Source organism: Rhineura floridana, chromosome 2, assembly GCF_030035675.1.
Source record: "Rhineura floridana isolate rRhiFlo1 chromosome 2, rRhiFlo1.hap2, whole genome shotgun sequence".
Lineage (NCBI taxonomy): Eukaryota > Metazoa > Chordata > Lepidosauria > Squamata > Rhineuridae > Rhineura > Rhineura floridana.
Genome location: NC_084481.1, coordinates 163,633,399 through 163,652,416, shown reverse-complemented (window position 1 = coordinate 163,652,416; position 19,018 = coordinate 163,633,399). Strand labels below are relative to the sequence as shown.

Sequence of the window (19,018 nt, the reverse complement as noted above, 5' to 3'; positions counted from 1 at the left end):
TAGCCCACCCCGGGGACCCCAAAGGCCTGTCCAAAGAGCCATGTTTTTAAGGCTCGGCGAAATGTATCTAGGGAAGGGGCATGGCGAAGATCGAACGGGAGGGAGTTCCAGAGAGTGGGGGCCGCCACTGAGAATGCCCTCTCTCTAGTCCCCACCAACCTAGCTGTTTTCGTTCTGTAGCCATATCAACAATACAACATCATTAGTAAATGAATAAGCAAAATTATTTAGAAGTGTGGTTTATTTGTACTTGCTAGATTATTTACTTACAAAGTCATTTAGAAGCCCATCTACAGACTCTGTTGTAGGTGTGATGAGATAAATGAGAGACTGGTTCACAGTTTTTGTAAACATTCTTCACAACAGTGATCCCCTCTGGTAGTAAGTCTGTCATTTTACCACATGATGACAGAAGCTTTGGGGTGAAGTCATCTAAAAGAATTATCTTCCACTCTTCTTCTTTCCTACAGTCATCAAATACAGCTGTTTTTAGCTTTTGCCACACCAGGCTCTTCAGTCCCTGGTCCCTGCTCGCAGTGGCTGCCATCTTGCTTTCACTGCCCCCGCAATGTGACAAAAAAATTCCACACTCTCGGAGCAGGCCATTCACCCCTGTCCTTTGGCATGACACCCCACCCTTTTCTCAGCAGCCCACGTCCATTGCCTTGTCGGGTAACCACCGCCTTTCTGCCAAACTTTCTGGTGATATATGTGCTCTGGGCAGAAGGGAGCAATGAGGCGGAAGGACTGGATGGTCATCATGTCTCAGTGTTTTGAGTACGGGCAGCCCAGAATCTCGAAGATGGCGCTGTGAGTAGCTGTGTTTGAAAGAAGCAGCTTGTCTCTGTTTTATCACTTATTTTAATTATTTTTTATTTTTTAAATTAGGAATCTTCCTTTATTTAGTTTCTTTTAGCCTGCTTTAGGGAATTAGTAGGAGCTTCTGGGTATCTCTTATATCTGAGCATTTTATCTCTCTACTCCCTGGCTACGATCTTGAGCCTCTCATTTGTCTTTGTTTTTGTTTAAACTATACTCCCGAAGAAGCTGGGAACAGGAAAGCATTTTAATAAGGACACTAGTAGTTGCTCCATTACTTATAGGAAGGAGCTGAAAGGGACCCAATTTAATCCTGATATCTTAGATGTCCTCTCGACTTTATATGGGGGGCTGAGTTTACTTAGACCAGCAGCGACTGACTGAGGTACTGCTTGTGGGAGATAAGAGAAGGATAGGAGATATTGACCTGACGCTGAATGGGGTTAGATTGCCCCTGAAGGACCAGGTTCGCAGCCTCAGGGTCATTCTTGACTCCCAGCTGTCCATGGAGGCTCAGGTGTCAGCGGTGAGCCGGGCAGCTTGGTATCAATTACGTCTGATACAGAGGCTGCGACCCTACCTTCCGGTCCATCTGCTCCCATGGGTGGTGCATGCCCTGGTCTCCTCTCGCTTAGACTACTGTAATGCGCTCTACGTGGGGCTACCCTTGAAGACAGTCCGGAAATTACAACTGGTACAGAATGCAGCGGCACGGTTGATTAAAAACAGCCGCCACCGGGATCATATCACCCCAGTGCTGGAAGATCTGCACTGGCTACCAGTTGTGTACCGAGCCCAATTCAAGGTGTTGGTGTTAACCTTTAAAGCCCTATACGGTGTCGGTCCAGTTTATCTAAAGGAGCGCCTCCAGCATCACCAAATATGCCACCTGACGAGATCTGCCTCACAAGACCTTCTCTCGGTCCCACCAGTTAAGACAGCTAGGCTGGTGCGGACCAGAGAGAGGGCATTCTCAGTTGTGGCCCCCACCCTCTGGAACTCTCTGCCATACGACCTTTGCCATGCCCCCTCCCTGGTAGGTTTCCACCAAGGATTGAAAACTTGGTTGTTTCAGCAGGCATACAAGTCTCCTAGATAATTTTAGTTTACAGTGTATAGATGTAGGTTGGTGGATTATAATTGTTTTATATGTTAAAACTGTATTATATGTTGTATTTTTAATTATGTACGCTGCCTAGAGTGGCCGTTCATTCGGCCAGATAGGCGGCCTAAAAATAAAAATTTATTTATTTATTTATTTTAATTACTGAGAAGATGAATCTTTGAGAATGACAGGTGAGGAAGCTTTATTCTATCCTATTTTGACTTTTAATCCCAGAAGGCTTCAATTATTTAACCAAGGACCCAGTCCTAGTGGGAGTTACTGCTGTTATTGCCTCGATGAAACTAATGGTTTACACCAGAAAAAATTACAAGCAACTGGGGCTGGCCCCAGTGACTGAAGATGTCTTCGCCATTGTCAAGGCTCATCGCCAGTTAAAAACCACTGACTTTCTTAGCCCCACTCTGGAAGAAAGAACTAACCTCGACCCCATTGCCAGACCAAATGAGGATGAGATTTTAGGTTGGTCCTTGAGTCTGCTGTGCATGTCAAAGAACCTTGACTGGGTATCCCAGGAGAATGGTAGGCATAGCTATGATAGGCATAGCTTAACTGAGGAGCTGGCAATGGTGAAAGAAGTGCCATCTGAACCCAAGTCCCATGGAAGCCCTAAAACACCGAAATTATTACATCCCCTTAGTGGCATCAAGAAGGATAAATCCAACTCACCTTCTCCACACTCGCCTACTCATTCTGCTCATCTAATCAATGATAAGGACTCCGATTTCCACCTTGCTGTTAACTTGCTTTGCAATCAATATGAGTTGATCCAGAATCTGTTCACTAGATGGGCCAATGATATTACCCAGATCAAAAAGTTCCTTTCAGAGTGCAAGGAGCTCCTAACAACCTTGATAGATCTGATGCTATGCCACTCAAAAGTGGGCTGTAACTCTAAAAGCAATGAACTCAGTTCACTAGCTGCTGAACAAAAGATCTTATCAACCCATGCTGACGTTTCAGCGAATGAGTTCCCTACTCTGGTGTTACGCCCCAGACCATTAAGTAAAATCCCTGACAGCAGGGAAAGTAAGGAAAAATCTTTAGGGCCGGCTAACAAGAAATCCAGGCCGAAAATAAGTAATCCTGTTATTTGTAGTATAAAAAAACCCCAAAATATCAAAAATAAGACCAAGCCTAAAAATTCAGCTAATGAATTTCAACAGGGTATTTAAGCTACTGGAAGGAAAAGACAGGAATCAAAACATACCATCCAAGAAGCACAACAATAAGGGGACTATGGATTCACTCCTGAGGACATGTTCACCCCTGAAGCCAGACCAGCTTAGTCATCAGCCTACTACTGACATCCCAGGTGTCATCCAGGACTCGTGGTCAATCTCATAGCTCCCTAACGTGACAACTCCTCGTCCCTTGGAGAAATTGCAACAAACCTCTTCTTCGGATATGTCCCTGGAAAATTCATCCTGGCATCTCCAGCTCCAGAATCCAAACTTGGTCTTCACCAACTACCCTAAGCCAAAGGGCTTGCTTACACAATCCAAGTGTATAGCTCACTTTGTACAGCTCACCAAAGATCTCGGTGCAATCACCTTAGATTCAGATGCTATACAGAAGGTAGAGTATCTTTTCTATAATTATCATTCTGCCCGGGCAATTATAACTTTTGCCTCACAGCATTTAGTAGCTAAAGTTTACAGCACCAAACAATCATTTCTCAGTAGGGGCATGAGAGTCTGGAGGCATTTTAAGGATATGTCCCCAGCTCTCCCCCTTGGGTCCTCACAGAGCCAGAAGTTTCCCCCTCCTGGCCCTCTTAACAAGGAACCCCCCCCAAGGGAAATTGATAGAAATTACTGCAACTTATAACCTGCCCCTAGTATCTAAACATCAATCAAGTAAACTCAGCTCTAACATAGAGCCTTCTGGGTCCATTCATACACTGAGATAGCTGGGACTGTTAACATTACTGCTGCCCCAGAGGATTTTAGCAAAGAAGAACTTCTGCTTATTGACAGCTTTAGCATCCTGCCTTCACAAGAACAAAATGAGATTTTGCTGAGACTCTCCACTCTACAAAAACTATTAAAAAACAAACTCCAACAGGACTCTTGAGATTTCCCATGGTTTAAACCAGTGATTCTTAACCTGGGGTGCACGTACCCCCGGGGGTGCAAGACACTTTTTCTAGGGGTACAAGGTCCAACCAAAGATTTTAGAAAACTGTCATTTATCTTAGCTACGTTAGGCTAAAACACACATTAAAATAAAATAAAAATAAAAATGAACTGTATTTTTTCAGGGGGTACGAGAGCATATTTTGGAAATCCAAGGCAGTGGAAAAAGTTAAGGACAGTCAAAAAGGTCATGTCCTCAAGATGGATCTTGGAACCACCTCCCAAGATAAAATAAGTCCTTCAGGAAGGGGCGAGTTTCTAGTTCTCAACCCTTACCCCTCCCCCAGTGTAAAGGGAAATCTGGCCCTAACTCCTGAGATCTTGGTATTAAAACCTCCCAAGCAACCTCATTCTTTTGTCTCCCCTAAGAAAAGGGAGTGGAGCCCTACGCCTGCTTCATATGGTGCTAATTGCTGTGAACCTGAAGCAACAAAAACTCCTATTGCCAATCTTAAAGTCTGTAGCCCTAAGAAATGTGACTGGGTTGCCTTCCAACAGCTGGGACCACATGAAATCAGATCTCAAAACACAAGCAATCAGCATAGGCCATCTTCTGAAATTTCCAGCCCTCAAGTTCCAATACCCAATTGTTGTGTGCTGAGTACTAAGGAGGGCGGCCTGTTCACAACAGAGACTGACTAAGACCAGAGGAAGTTAATATTTCGTCAAAATCTGTGGCGCTAAAGAGGAAAACATAACATGAAATTGAAGATATTTTAAATAATATCAACAAACTCACCTGATATAGCTATTTGATCGTATCAAAAATTTAGCCCTTGAGCTGCAACAGGTCCTAACAAAAAACTCTTATCCCGTTAGTTCCCACTTTATAAAACACAATTCAAAGCCCTGGTATGACTCAGAGTGTGTGGCAGCAAAGAAACAGCTGGTAGCTCATTATCAACACTATAGACTAAGTAAAGCTACCTCAATTCCCCCAGCATTACACCTTAAAAAAAAAGTGCAAGGAGCTAATCAAAAAGAAGAAGAGGGAGGCATTAAGCAAAGCCTGGACACAGTTGATCCAGGCAGCTAGAAGCAATGATTCCTCTCTCTTTTGGCGTATTGCAGGGAGTAGGCTTCAATTAGAACCTCCTAGGTGTAGAGTGCAGCACCAATTTACCAGTATAACCAGTAGAGTCCAGTAGCGTTTTAGCTTGCTTATCAGTGCCAGTCGCCGACCGAAATAATAGACCATCAGCCACGTCTTTAAGAAAACAAAACTTTACTGGTTTCACACCGTGCTCCGTCTCTTGCTCACCAACCAACTCTATAATGCTTTCCTATTACCCCCACACCTCTGTGTGCTCATTGAAGCCTTTTTATTGCTGCTTCACTTATCCGTTACAGCTGCAGCCTGACCTTGGGCGTTTCTGCCAAGTGCTGTCAATTAACGGCTTCACTCTTCCCTTAACTCCTACCGTCCTGTCTGGAAATGGCTGTGTTGCCCACCTAAGCCTGACAGCCCCCACCTTCCAGACAGACATCGTGAGTTACAATCCATTGCGTGTACAAGTATACAGTTTTCAAAGTTACATTGCTTTACATTTTTACATTTGTACAGTCTTCAGGCATGTTAAGCAATTCCAACATTCGTTTATACTTTTCTTCAGTCACAGGCTTTGTCATAATATCTGCTAGCATTTGGTCTGTATTGCAGTATTGCAGCTCAATGAATCCCTGTTGCACGCACTCACGAACATGGTGATAGCGTACGCTTATGTGTTTAGTTCTCTTTGTGTGTGATTCTGACATAGCCATTCTGATGCATGTCTGATTATCCTCAAACACTCTAATCGGGATCTTTATTTCCATGTGTATTTCCTGTAACAGATGCGCAAACCACGTAAGTTCGTTACAAGCAGTGGATAAGCTCACGTATTCTGCTTCAGAGCTTGAAATAGCTACGACTGCTTGTCTTCTGCTATGCCAGTCAATAACAGATCCATGCAGGAGCACAACCATACCAGATGTGGATTTTCGGCTAGACGGGCCTCCTGCATGGTCTGCATCAACGTAACATTCTATGCCATCTGTTTTCTGTGTGGTCAGCCTTATACCCCTGTTATTGGTGCCTTTCAGGTATCTCATCACCCGTTTTAGTCCTTGCCAATCACGTTCAGAGGGACTTTCTACCCTTCTGCTGAGTATCCCAACAGCATTACATATGTCAGGTCTTGTGACCTTCACTAAATATTGCAATTTTCCAATGAGTTGTCTATATAGTTCAGGCTTCTCGTATAGTGTGTCAGTTGCTTCCTGTTGGAAACCTACAGTCATTGGTGTTTTCACTGGCTTACATTCTAACATATCAGAGGCTTCCAACAGCTGCGCTATTTTACTTCCTTGGCTTAGAGTAAAACTACCGTCCTCATGCCGTTTAATGTCAGTGCCTAAATAATGCTGAACTGCACCCAATCTTTTAGTGTCCACGTGTTTTGTCAAGGTGTCATAAAATAATTCCTCATCCTTATTGTTATTGAACAGGTACAGGATGTCATCAACATAGACAGTACAAAACGTTTGGTTATTTTCCTGGTTTTTAACGTATACACATGCATCTGCAATACATTTTTTGAATCCCATGGATTGTAACACTTCATCTATTTTAATGTTCCAGCATCTGGCACTTTGTTTCAGTCCATACAACGACTTATGAAGCTTACACACCTTGCCTGGCTCTATAACAAATCCTGGGGGTTGTTCCATATAAATATCTTCGTGTAACGTGCCATGTAAAAATGCAGTACTGATGTCATAGTGGAACACTTGCATACCTCTCACTGCAGCCAGTTTCAACATCAGTCTCATTGATTCATGCTTAATTACTGGCGCAAATACCTCATCGTAATCAGTGCCATATCTCTGCGTGTAACCCTTTGCTACCAGGCGTGCCCTGTATCGCTGCACCTTTCCTGTGCTAGCTCTTTTCTTTTTAAAGACCCACTTGCACCCGATGGCTTTCCTGTCAGGAGGCAAATCACCTAATGTCCACGTGTTATTCTTGTTTATAGCCTCAAGCTCCTCTTGCATAGCAGAGAACCAATTGCTCTGTTCATGCTCTGGCAAATCTCTTATGTCATTAAAGCAAGAGGGCTCCTTCAGATGCTCATCCATTGCAGTTATGTTTGCAGTAAAAGCCCTTGGGGCCGCTAACGGGAGTGTCTGTGTGGACGTGGTTATACTGTTTCTTATTTCTGTTTTATGTATAGTACCACCACGCCTCATGGCGCCTGGTCTAAGGTAAAACAATGATTTCACCAGACTTCCTTGTAAACACACCTTTCCCTTTTTCATTATTTCACATTTCTTGTTACTAAATAACACGCTATAACCCATTTGCAATAGTTTTGAAACTGACAGAATGTTGTTAGTTAAATTAGGCACAAATAAAACATTTGTCATTATTGTTTGTAAAGCACATAACTGTACAGTACCCTTACCCATCACCTGTTGTTTAGTGCCATCAGCTAAACTCACGTCTTCATTAGCTGGCACCATTGTTTTAAATAGACTTTTATCTTTTATCAGTGTATGGGTGGAACCTGAGTCCAGGACCCACAAACTATTGTCTCTGTTAACAAAGTCTTTTTCATTCTTTGTCTTTGCACTCACCAACTGCACGTGTGAGGGTTTTCTTCCGTCCTTCCTCCTTCTCAGTAATTCACAGTCCCACCTTAAATGATGCAAGGAGCCGCAGTTGTAACAAGCTTTAGTCCCAAAAGCCTTTATCTCAGTCTTTTCTTTTCTTTTCTTTCACTCCTTTCGTTCCGTCCCTCTTGCCTTTGTTTTGTTTCTTTTCTTCTCTCCCACTCTTGCTTTAGTCTGCAACATATCGAAACGAAAGTCCAGAATCGGGCATCGCTTCAAGTGCGCTGATAACAGGATTCCAAGAGTCATTAAGTGTTGAAAGAGTGATATAGATCTGCTGCGTTTCAGAGTGTTCCACTCCCCTTTCTTGTAATTCTACAAACAGGCTTGTAATGTTCATTAAGTGTTCTGACATAGTTACTTCGTCAGTTAGCTGCATTCTGTATAGTTTTCTCACAAGACTTATTCTACTGCTAGCTGTTTCTTGAACATAATATGCTCTTAAAGCAGTCCACATTTCTTTAGCAGTCTCTTTACCTCTTAGAAGTAGTAGTTGCGAGTCTCCAACAGCCAAGATAATTAATGACTTCGCTCTTTCATCCAAGCGTAGCCATTCAGCAGGTGGTGGAACGGAGGGGGGTTGTTGGTCAATTACCTGCCATAAATCTTCTCTGTTTAGATAGGCTTGCATCCGCAGCCGCCAGCATGAGTAATTTCGTTCAGAGAGACGTTCCAGTGGAATGCCAGCCAAACTTACTCCAGTCATTCTTGCAGACCTCTTATCACTTTGGTTTCCAGGCAACACGGTTCTCTATCTCTGCTTTGCCGCTCTCCCACAGCTCACCAGCTCTCCGGCTCAGCTTCCTTCGGTTGTCCGGCGTAGCTCAAGCTTGCTCACTGGTTTTAACTGGGTGTTACTGGTTTGGAACTGGGCCCATAACCCTTGTAGAGTGCAGCACCAATTTACCAGTATAACCAGTAGAGTCCAGTAGCGTTTTAGCTTGCTTATCAGTGCCAGTCGCCGACCGAAATAATAGACCATCAGCCACGTCTTTAAGAAAACAAAACTTTACTGGTTTCACACCGTGCTCCGTCTCTTGCTCACCAACCAACTCTATAATGCTTTCCTATTACCCCCACACCTCTGTGTGCTCATTGAAGCCTTTTTATTGCTGCTTCACTTATCAGTTACAGCTGCAGCCTGACCTTGGGCGTTTCTGCCAAGTGCTGTCAATTACCGGCTTCACTCTTCCCTTAACTCCTACCGTCCTGTCTGGAAATGGCTGTGTTGCCCACCTAAGCCTGGCACTAGGATGACCTACCTCATGTCTGCCAAGACATGGGAAACCCATTTTAGTGCACTCTACTCAGCAGGGCTAGACTCTGCAGTAGCCCCGATTATTAATTTGGCAGACACCCCTTCATGGCAGTCAGTCTCGATATTAGAAATTAAAAAATAGACGTTCTACTAAAACCTGGAAGGCTCCTGGGATTGATTGTATTCCATCAGAGCTAATAAAAAACAATATAGACTGGTGAGCCCCAGTCCTGGCCTCACATTTTACATTTATCGATCAGTCAGCTCAAATACCGACAGACTGGTCATTATCATCCCAATATATAAAAAGGGATAAGGATGACCCCTCCAATTACTGCCCAATTAGTCTGCTTAGTACAGTAAGCAAGCTCTGTGCCAGGCATCTGTGTGAAAACTTTGGGACTGGCTTAATTGGGTGAATATATTAGTTGAGGAGCAAGCCAGCTTTAGGCCCGGTTGCTCCACCACCGATCAATGCCTGATCTTACATAATTTGATTAGGAAATATAGCTGTAGGCCCACCGGAGCTCTTTTTTCAGCTTTCACCAACTTTAAATCTGCGTTTGACAGTATCTCCTGGAACAGGCTATGGGGAAAACTGGAGGCCTCCTCTCTTGATCGCAGATTATTAATATCAATTCGCACCTTGCATGAAAATAATTCTCTTAGAGTAAGGTGCAACCCGCAGCGTCATCTGTCCCCCTCGGTCCCACTAAACAGAGGAGTGAGACAGGGCTGTATTCTGCCCCCCCCATTTTTTATATCAGCTCATTAGTTCCAACTTTAACAAAACCAGACTTTCACCCACCTAAATTAGCGAACCGACCCATTCTTACCTTATTGTTGTTGTGAGAAGTGTAGTTCAGAATTTGGATATTCAAATCTATCTCATCTGAGTATTGCTCACAAAATCAGGACTGGAATCAGGGGTCAGCATCATAGGGCACCTGCCAAGGTCCACACTACAGCAAGGCCAATTGCTGAGACCCCAGGACCGGTTCCTCATCCAGTTTATGGTTGCTGCGTGTTCACTGACCTTCTCCAATGTACAAGCAGTGGCAAAAATCAAGAGAAGCAGCAGCAGGAGCCTCTCTTTGTCTTGCCCTCTACTTCTGGGCAGAGATATAGATAGGTCAAACAGGGAGAGAGAACAGGCAGCAACAAGGACATGGTTCCACTCAGAGTGGCAGGCCCACAGAAGGCATCACACCAATGGGCCTCTCAAAATCTGGAGTTGATGTTGCATACACCACTTCCTTTATAAGGGAAGGAATAGATCCCACCATTATATTATATTATATTATATTATGATGATTAGCATATTTTTTTCAGGCCCTATCACCAAAAGGTACAATGTCCACCAGTCAGTTGGGTGCCAGCCTCATTCAAATAAGTGGGAACTGCAAAAGGACAGGCTTTACTTTCTTCTGGATTATTTATGGATGTTAGTCATGATCCAAAGAACAGGGAAACAAGTTGTGACAGTACAGTGGGAATTTTTTGATGGCATCATAGCAGAACCAAGCAGGCCCAAGGCATTTTGCTGTCTGAGATGGACAAGAATCTCTTCCCCCACCCCATGCCATGCCCAGAATCTCACTTCAACTCTAGGGGGCATTAAAGATGGAGGAAACATTTGGTTCAGTTCACATTTCAAGATGGACCTATTTAATTTACACTTTTCAAAATAATATGTGCACTGAAATGTAGCCGTTCTTCAAAATTTGCACTTCTCTGAATTTTGCAATACAGTTCCCCAGTCAAATAATGTGCACAAACATGCATATACTAGGGTAGAGTGTGCATATAGTGATGAAAATAACAGACAAAAATGCATTTTATTAGGGAAATTGCCTTGCAAAAAAATACATATAAAATGTGTTTGTTGGGGGAAATTCACACCAAAATGCTGCTGAATTTTCATGAGGACTTTTTTGGGGGGGGGGGATTCAACCTGATGTGAACAAGTGGAGAACTGAATTTAAAACTGGAAAGATAAGAATTGAAAGAACCTGAAATTACCAGATTTGCCCATGACTACCTGTGCCATGGCTCTGTCCTCCAACAGAGAAAAATAGCTGGGGGCTCAGGAGGAACAGTTTGGAGGTTGCTGCTGCTATTGCTGCTGTCTCACCCTTGCCCCACCTCCCATATCCAACATTTGCTGCCTAGGCAGCTGCCTCCCTCTGTGCTTAATGGAAAGGCCATCCATGCATTGGGGGGGTGTATGGGGGGAAGGGATCAGTTGAAAGTCGATTGTTAACAAATAACTAAACCCTGTTATAATATTGTTCAAGTTTTTAATGTGCTAAGAATTTCTAATAAAAGATCAAAACTTCCACTGAGCTAGCATAAGTCCCTTGCATGAACAAACAGTGCTTTGGATCCCAGCCATTATATTTAAGACTGGCAGCACTTAAAGCTTGATAAGAGCCATTCCCCCTCCCTGTGCAGAAAAGGCCGCTCGTGGCCCAGACAGAAATCCAGTTGATACATCCTTTATTACATCTTCCTTTCATAGTTGTCATTCATTCACCCAGTATCTGACCTATACTTGGCACTGGGAGTGGAGTGGGGAGCCCACATTTCAGTTGCAGCTAATATTAATCTCACAGATGCCAATACATCATCATCATCATCGTTCTGGCTAAGTTTTAAGTGCCCAAGAGAGACTGCTAGGACAGCTGTGAAATTCTGTCTTTGCCTTGTCTCCTTTGAGCACATCAGCTTATCTCCCTAGTTGACCATCCCCACCCCCCAAAAAAGACAGCAAATACTCTCACTATGATATCACAGTCCATAACTGATGGGAAGGTTCAAAGCTAATTATCCTGCTCCTCCCAAAGATAGCCAGCTTAGCAGTGACAAGTCAACAAAGCTCATGCTACTTTAGAATTGCTTTTAAATGGTAAGAGGTTGCACTGTTTATACAGTTTGTATTTCACCCTTCCTCTAAGGAGCTCAGTGTGGCCGACATAGGTTTATTCCATGTTGTCTTCACAACAACCCTGTGAGTTAGGTTAATATAACGCTTGGCAGGAATTTGAACCTAAGCTTCCTCATTCTAAGTGGAACATTATCTTTTATATCCGCTATCCCAATGTAGTACCTGGCTCTATTGGCTGGGGCTGATGGTAGTTAAGAGCATCTGGAGCCTCAGGCTGGAGGTTAGTCTACCCCGTGTGGCATGTTGGTGGCAGGGCAAATGAGAGGATAAGTGGAAAGAGCAACATCTATTTGCTTTCCTCGGAAAATGATGGAGGTACTATTGGATACTGTAGGACTTTAGGAAATAGCAACAAAGCTGAGTGTTGCCTTGAGATTGCTGCTGGTATTCAGGACTGTGATTTTGAGGGATTTGGTTGAGAAATGGCAAAGTTTACTGCCTTTGGGAAGACAGTCTGCAGTGGGCGTCCCAGGACCCCAAAACGGGAGAGAGAGAAAACTCGTACCGTAAGGGAAAGGTCTATCCAGAGATCCCGATCTTAACCATCCAACCATCCTAATTTTAATCAACCAAACAAGTACCGTCCCGGAATCCTGATTTCAAACTTAAATCCTGGACTTAAACAGTTCTTGTTCCTTCTTTTCGCAACAGGAGCAACAGGAGCTGCAATAGCAGTAAATATAAGGCAACTGAGGGTAGGAAAAGTGTTGCTGTTCTGAACCAACCTTGTGGCCTTCAAAATGCAGTTGTATATCTGGATTTTCCTCTGAATCTTGTGGGTGTACCAGCGCTGTCTGTAGGCCAACCCACATACACATGCAACCCAGTGGTGCTAGATCTGGTCAGATGCCAAACAGATGGCCCCTTTTCCAATTTAAGCCATGCCTTTAATGAGGTGGGAGGAATGAATTCAGGATCCTGCCCCCACCCCTGCCACTTGGCTGGTGCTATCAATACTGACTTCACCAATCATCTGTTTGGTGGCTGTTGAGTGAGTATTAGCACATGCAAACCTGCTGGTGTACACAGGAATTTGTGTATCAGGAGCACAATCAGTACATTGTACAATGTCATTGTACTGACATTGCACTGCCACCCTGGGCTCCTACTGGGAGAAAGGGTGGGATATAAGCTAATAAATAAATAAATACATGCAGACACCAAGTATTTTCCTGTGTTCAGTTTTTCCACTCTTGTGGCACACGTTTCACATGCTTGGCAGCCAGATCCTGATAAGAAAAAAATCACTGTATTCTTCTAGAGCAAATTCCATGTAACTAGACAGTAAAGTAAATTTCAGTTTCATTATCTCAAGGTTCCAAGGGAGTGTCCTCACCAATTATCAAGTTGTGAATGCATGTTACAATCCACTAACAGGCAGCTGTACTAAGAATTCAGTTTCACAGAGCTGTTCACATGCCAGAGCCCACTTTTGTAAGTGCAGTCTTCCAAGGATGTAAAAGGACAGCTTTTCACAGTTCAGCTTGTGCAACTGCACCTATAATATGCATGCAACTGCTTCATAGATGCATTGAGGGCTGGCATTTGCACACTTTGTTAGGGAATGGAAAAAAATTCCATTCGGTTTGCATTTAAAGATTAATCTATCAAATTCACGATTTCATAAACAATATGAGAACTGAAACATAGCCATTTATACTTAATTCAAATTTTGCAATGCATTTCTCGCAACAGTGTTTACCAAAATGCATTATATTAAGAGAAATTGCTTGCAAAAAGGTATACATTAGTCAAAACTCCATACAAAAATGTGTTTATTAGGAGAAATTACTGTAACACGCTTTATGTGGGACTGCCCTTATATCTGATCCAGGGGCTTCATCTAGTGCAGAATGCAGTGGTCAGACAGCTCACAGAAGCAGATTACTGGCAACATGTTACTCTACTGCTTAGCAAGCTGCACTGGTTGCTGATTTGCTATCGGGTCTGGTTCAAGGTACTTCTGTTAATTCACAAAGCCCTGAGCAACTTGGGCACAAAGTACCAGGGACTGTCTGGTTCCTTATGCTGTACCTTGATCACCGAGATCTTCTGATGGGGCACTTTTGGTGGTTCCTCACAACCCTGAGGTTCAGTTTACCTTCATCAGGGTCCGAGCTTTTAAGGTAGCAGGCCTTGACCTGTGGAATTCCCTACCAGTAGACGTTAGTTAGAAACCATCTCTCCTCTTTCAGACATCTGTCAAAAATTATATTGTTTAGACAGACCTTAGCAGTTTGAATATTCTATTTTTAACCAATCTATTGACATTTGATTGATGTTTTATGGTTGGTTTTACTTATTTTATTTTTATATGTTGCATTCTGCCTTGACATATTTTTATGAAAATGCAGATTATAAATATGTAAATAAAATTTGCACTAAAATGCTGAAAAGTTTTCATGAGGATTTGCAAATTGCTGCAGAAATCTGGAGAACTGAATTTAACATTGGAAAAATGAGAAATCGAGAAAACCGAAATGAACAGATCCATCCCCAGGGCCAGCACCAGGTTGGAGTGGGCCCTCAGGCACCAACACACAACCCAAAGGCAGTCCGGCATCCTGCACTGTGATGTCAGTATGTGTCAGGATGCAGGATTGGGACCCTAGCACTTCAGAGGATGAGCAGGAGATCACTTTCTCAGAGCTGGGTGAAGAGGGGGAGGGAGAACTCTCAGAGATAGTGTTGCCCAGCGACCGCAGAGGCCTTGAAACTCCAGCAGACAAAGTTACAGACACTACTCAGGAATTTCCCACGCTTACCCCCCCTCACTGAGCCAGAGCCGTTAGACCAAGAAGGAGGGAGGATTCCACTCCCTCCTCAGCCAGGGAAAAGTCAGCCTGATGGGCATGACGCTCACCCCCCCTTTCTCCAATCCCAGAAACAGAATCTTCAGAAGAGGAGGGGGAGGCAGAACTTCCACCCTCACCACAAACCCGGAGAAGGGAAAAACGAGCCAGGGGGAGAGAGAGAAGGGGCGGGGAAGAAATTGTCCTAAGGCGGAGTGAGAGAATTCGCGCCAGAAAGCCCCCTTAAAAAGGATAAGGGTGGGTGGGAATTCCTTGTTCTGTCAACTCTCTTGCATGTCGCAGGACACGTGTATTGTGTTGCTTCATGAGGAGACGTAGTCTCTGTCTGGATATTACATTAATAAAAACTGAATTGCTTTCATCGACTGGTGTGATTCCTGAGTCCAGCCCTGGCCATGACAGTATGCTGATGTGACAATGTGGAAGCCTGCGCAGGCTGTGGGGAGTGCTGTCTGGGAGGGTGGTGGAGCACCCGCTCCGTAGTCAGCATCGGGTTGTAGGGCATGAATCATGCTGTTACCAGCTCTGTTGTGGATCATGGAGCTCCACTCTCACAGCCCCAGCCTGTAGATCTAGGCAAGAGTCCCATGGGAACGATCTGCAATCAGCATCAGGTTACAGGGTGTGATTTGCGATTTATTGCAGATTGCAGAGCTCTACCCTTCCAGCCCCAACCTATAGATCTAGGCAGAGCCCCTTGGGAGCAGCCAGGCCCCTTAGGCCTGTCTATCCCTACTTTGAATCACTAAAAGCCAACATATTTATATCAGATTTACAGAGAACAGCCTTCCCCAACCTAGTGTCCTCCAGAGCTTTTTGCACTACAACTCCTATCAGCCCCATCCCCAGCCAACATGACTGTGACGGCCAGGGCAGATGCTGGAAGTTGCTGTCTAAAAAACTGGGAGAGCATCAGACAGGGGAAGGCTGACCTAGCACCACCTTCATACATATATGCAAAAAACAAACAAACTTGGTTTGGCTCCTAAGTTCCTGTAACCAAAATGCCACTCACAGGACACTTCCACCAATAGTGGGGAGGGGGGGAATGTTGTTCCATGTCACAGACTGTAAAAGGTGGACCGAGACCTGGAGGAGAGCAATAGGCATGCATAGCAACAGAAGAAGCAGGTTGAAGACTAGAGGCCCTAGGGTTAAATGTAAGAACGTAAGAAACCCCTGCTAGATCAGGCCAATGGCCCATCTATTCCCGCATCCTGTTCTGGCAATCGCCAACCAGATGCCCACGGGAAACCTGTAAGCAGGACCTGAATGCAAAGAGCACTCTCCCCTCCTGCACTGTCAGCAATTGGTATGCAGAAGCATACTACCTCTGCCTATGGAGATTGGCTGTGGATTTATGCTATTCATGGAAATTCTATTCTCAGACCACTGGAAGCCCCACATTTTGAAGCATTTAGCAGAAACCCTTTCCTCTCTCTACCACTATGAGGGCTAGAAATTTTTAAAACCCCTCTAGATTTGTTGGCATTTCACAGGAGCTATCACCACACCCACAGGCTTGGGAATCATTCTAAGATCCGTATGGTAATAGCATTGAACCTTACCACCATTCATCCACACACAGCTCCTTGTTTGGCTCTTATCTTGCACTTTTATGCTGGTCAATTGTCCCAGCATAAAATGAAATGCATACAATGTCATTCTGATTCAGTGTTATTTTGTAGCTACTTGGTGCAAGATACTGCAAGGCCAACTGTGACTGTGTGCAAACACTGCAGACTCCAAGTGGCAAGTGATTGACTTTAGGTGAAGGATAAAAGCAAATAGATTGCATGTACACAAATTAATCACCTCTAAAGCACCTCCCAACTCACCATGTAATAGCTGCCAAGGCACATGTCCTGCAAACATTTCTGTGACATTTTGGCAATTCAGATAGCCTCTAGGAAAAGCAGTGCCAACAATGAAGGATATTGATGCAAGTGCCACAACACACAATGATGTGAGCAAAGCAGCACTGATCACATTCATATTCCTTTTTAATTGTGCTGGGCCAATTTTTTTTGAGGTTTCCTGCAAGAATTTCTCCTTTATGCAAAAAATGTTGGCAACCTCACAGCTGCCCCCAACTCCTACTCTTAAGAACCTTTTTTCATACCTTTTCCAGCCAAGGTTCCTCAGACATGCCACTGCAGTGCTATGACACCATTATTTCAAAACATGAAGGGTCTTCTTGACTGAGTGATCATGCCTGCACTTCCCAGCCAGTTCAGTTTGGCAATGTCACTAAGCCCAAAATACGTCTTTCTGTCACCCTCACTCTAAATCAGAGAGAGGAAAGCCATCCCCATTGCCCAGGTCTCTGGACCAGTGCTCTCTTGCTACTCTAGCATCACACTAGTGCTTTCATTGCCTGCCAGCATTAGGTGGCAAGTCTTTAGAAGTCTGCAAAAAAGTTTTTTCCCACTTTGCTCTTCCATTTGTTTTCATTGTTAAAAACATTGCTGATTTAGTTTGTTTGTTTAAAGGGCATTCTCTTTTTGTTAAATGTCATTGTTATTTTTGCCACTGCAACATTTTGAAATTTTTTTGGCGGGGGGGGGGGAGTTGCAATTGGCAAAATTCTTCCATCAAAGTGACATGTAATGAAACAGAAGCCCTATCAGAACCTGGACCTGATAGCTAGGCTCGTCATCTCCACCCCCAATCCCACACTTTAAAATGTAAACAGCTATACAGCAGGTAGGTATTCTAAACATTTTCCCAGAACAGAGATCCAGCAATGAGAAAAGTTTTACTTGTTTGATTTCTGCCAGCCAAGTAGACGCTGTAAGCACAGAAGCACTAGCAGAAAAAAGTTGGCAATCCTTTTCCAGACACTATATTCAAATAAGCCATAATGTGAACCTGTGCATCTTTATTCAGAAGCAAGTCCTGCTGAGTTTAATGGCACTTGCTTCAAAGTATGCATGCTCAGGACTGATGTCTTAGTCTCATTTTTTTTCCAGCACCACCACCACCTGCTCTTTGAAAAAGTTTTGCTTATCTTGCATGACAGACTGTTCTGGTGTTAAGAAAGTAAGAGCTCTTGCCAGATCAGGCCAAAGGCCCATCTGGTCCAGCATTTTGTTGTCACAGTCGCCAACCACTCGTTTAGAGATAAACACTGCAGCACTCCTTTTTAGCATTCTTCATCATTCTTCATCACCCTTTGATGGAGTTGAAAATCCACTTCATCTCTACCACCCTTATCTTGAAGCCAGCAAAGATAATGCATGTCAAGTAATTTTAACAGAGGCTGAGTGTTTACACTCTGCAGCTTCTGTACACTCTAAAGTAGTTTAATTAGCAGTGTAATTTTCCTACAGACCCCCAGTCCACTTCTAAGAACAGAGCAAAATTACAATAACAGCTCTTCTTGGTTGAAAGCAAGGAGCAGCAGGCAAGGTCCCAAGGATGCACAGTCATTTTCTCTGCAAAAGTGGCATAATGAGAAAGCGACAGTGAGCTAATGCAAGCATATGGAACTATTCATAGGCACAGCCTGTAAAGCAAAGGCATCATGCGTCATTACATGTTCAACGGCAGAAAAAACAATCTGTTTTGTGCAAAGGAAAAAATATATATATAAAGGGACTGACGGGCCATAGCTCAGCGGCAGAGTATGTGCTTTGCATGCACAAGGTCCCAGATGCAATTTCCAGCATCTCCAGGTAAGGCTAGTCAGCACAGACATCTGTGGAGTTCATCTAGTGGAGATGGATGGACCAATGGTCTGACTTGGTGTAAGGCAGCTTCCTATGTTTCTAACTTGTATATTAAAATAGACAACCAGCTCTCAAGGGCTTTTGTCACTGTTCGATTTTTGTTGCAGATTTAAAATGATCTACCATGTGCCACTGTTCAGACCCATTGTGTCATTCAGTATTCAACTTTGTAGAAGTCCCTCGCGGACTTCCTTTGCCCTTGATGGATAACATCTTGACCACTTCCAGGGTAACACCCAATCTATGGCAAGTTTACTACTTCATTTAAAATACCCACGCTAAAAGAAATAAATTAAACAAGCAGGATTTGCAACAAAATGTTAACGTGTGTTTTGATTAGGGATAGGCGAATCTGTCAGTTTTGGTTTCTCACTTTTCCAATCTTAAGGTCTATATTTCCAAATCAGTTTGTGAATTTTTTTTTAAAAGTCCTCATGAAAATTCATCAGCATTTTAGTGCAAATTTCTCCTAATATACACATTTTTGTATACAATTTTGCAATCTTTCAGAATATAATGCATTTTTGGATGTAATTTT

The 19,018-nt window shown here is 43.6% G+C and overlaps 1 long non-coding RNA gene across 1 annotated transcript; it reads right to left on the bottom strand.

Annotated features, from left to right (window-relative positions):
* Positions 1-244: 244 nt before the first annotated feature.
* LOC133378357 (uncharacterized) lies at positions 245-4,979 on the bottom strand. Its single transcript, XR_009760973.1, has 3 exons — positions 4,820-4,979; positions 2,612-2,725; positions 245-464 (listed from the first exon to the last, which is right to left on the bottom strand). It is a non-coding gene; the product is annotated as an uncharacterized LOC133378357 (long non-coding RNA).
* Positions 4,980-19,018: the final 14,039 nt, after the last annotated feature.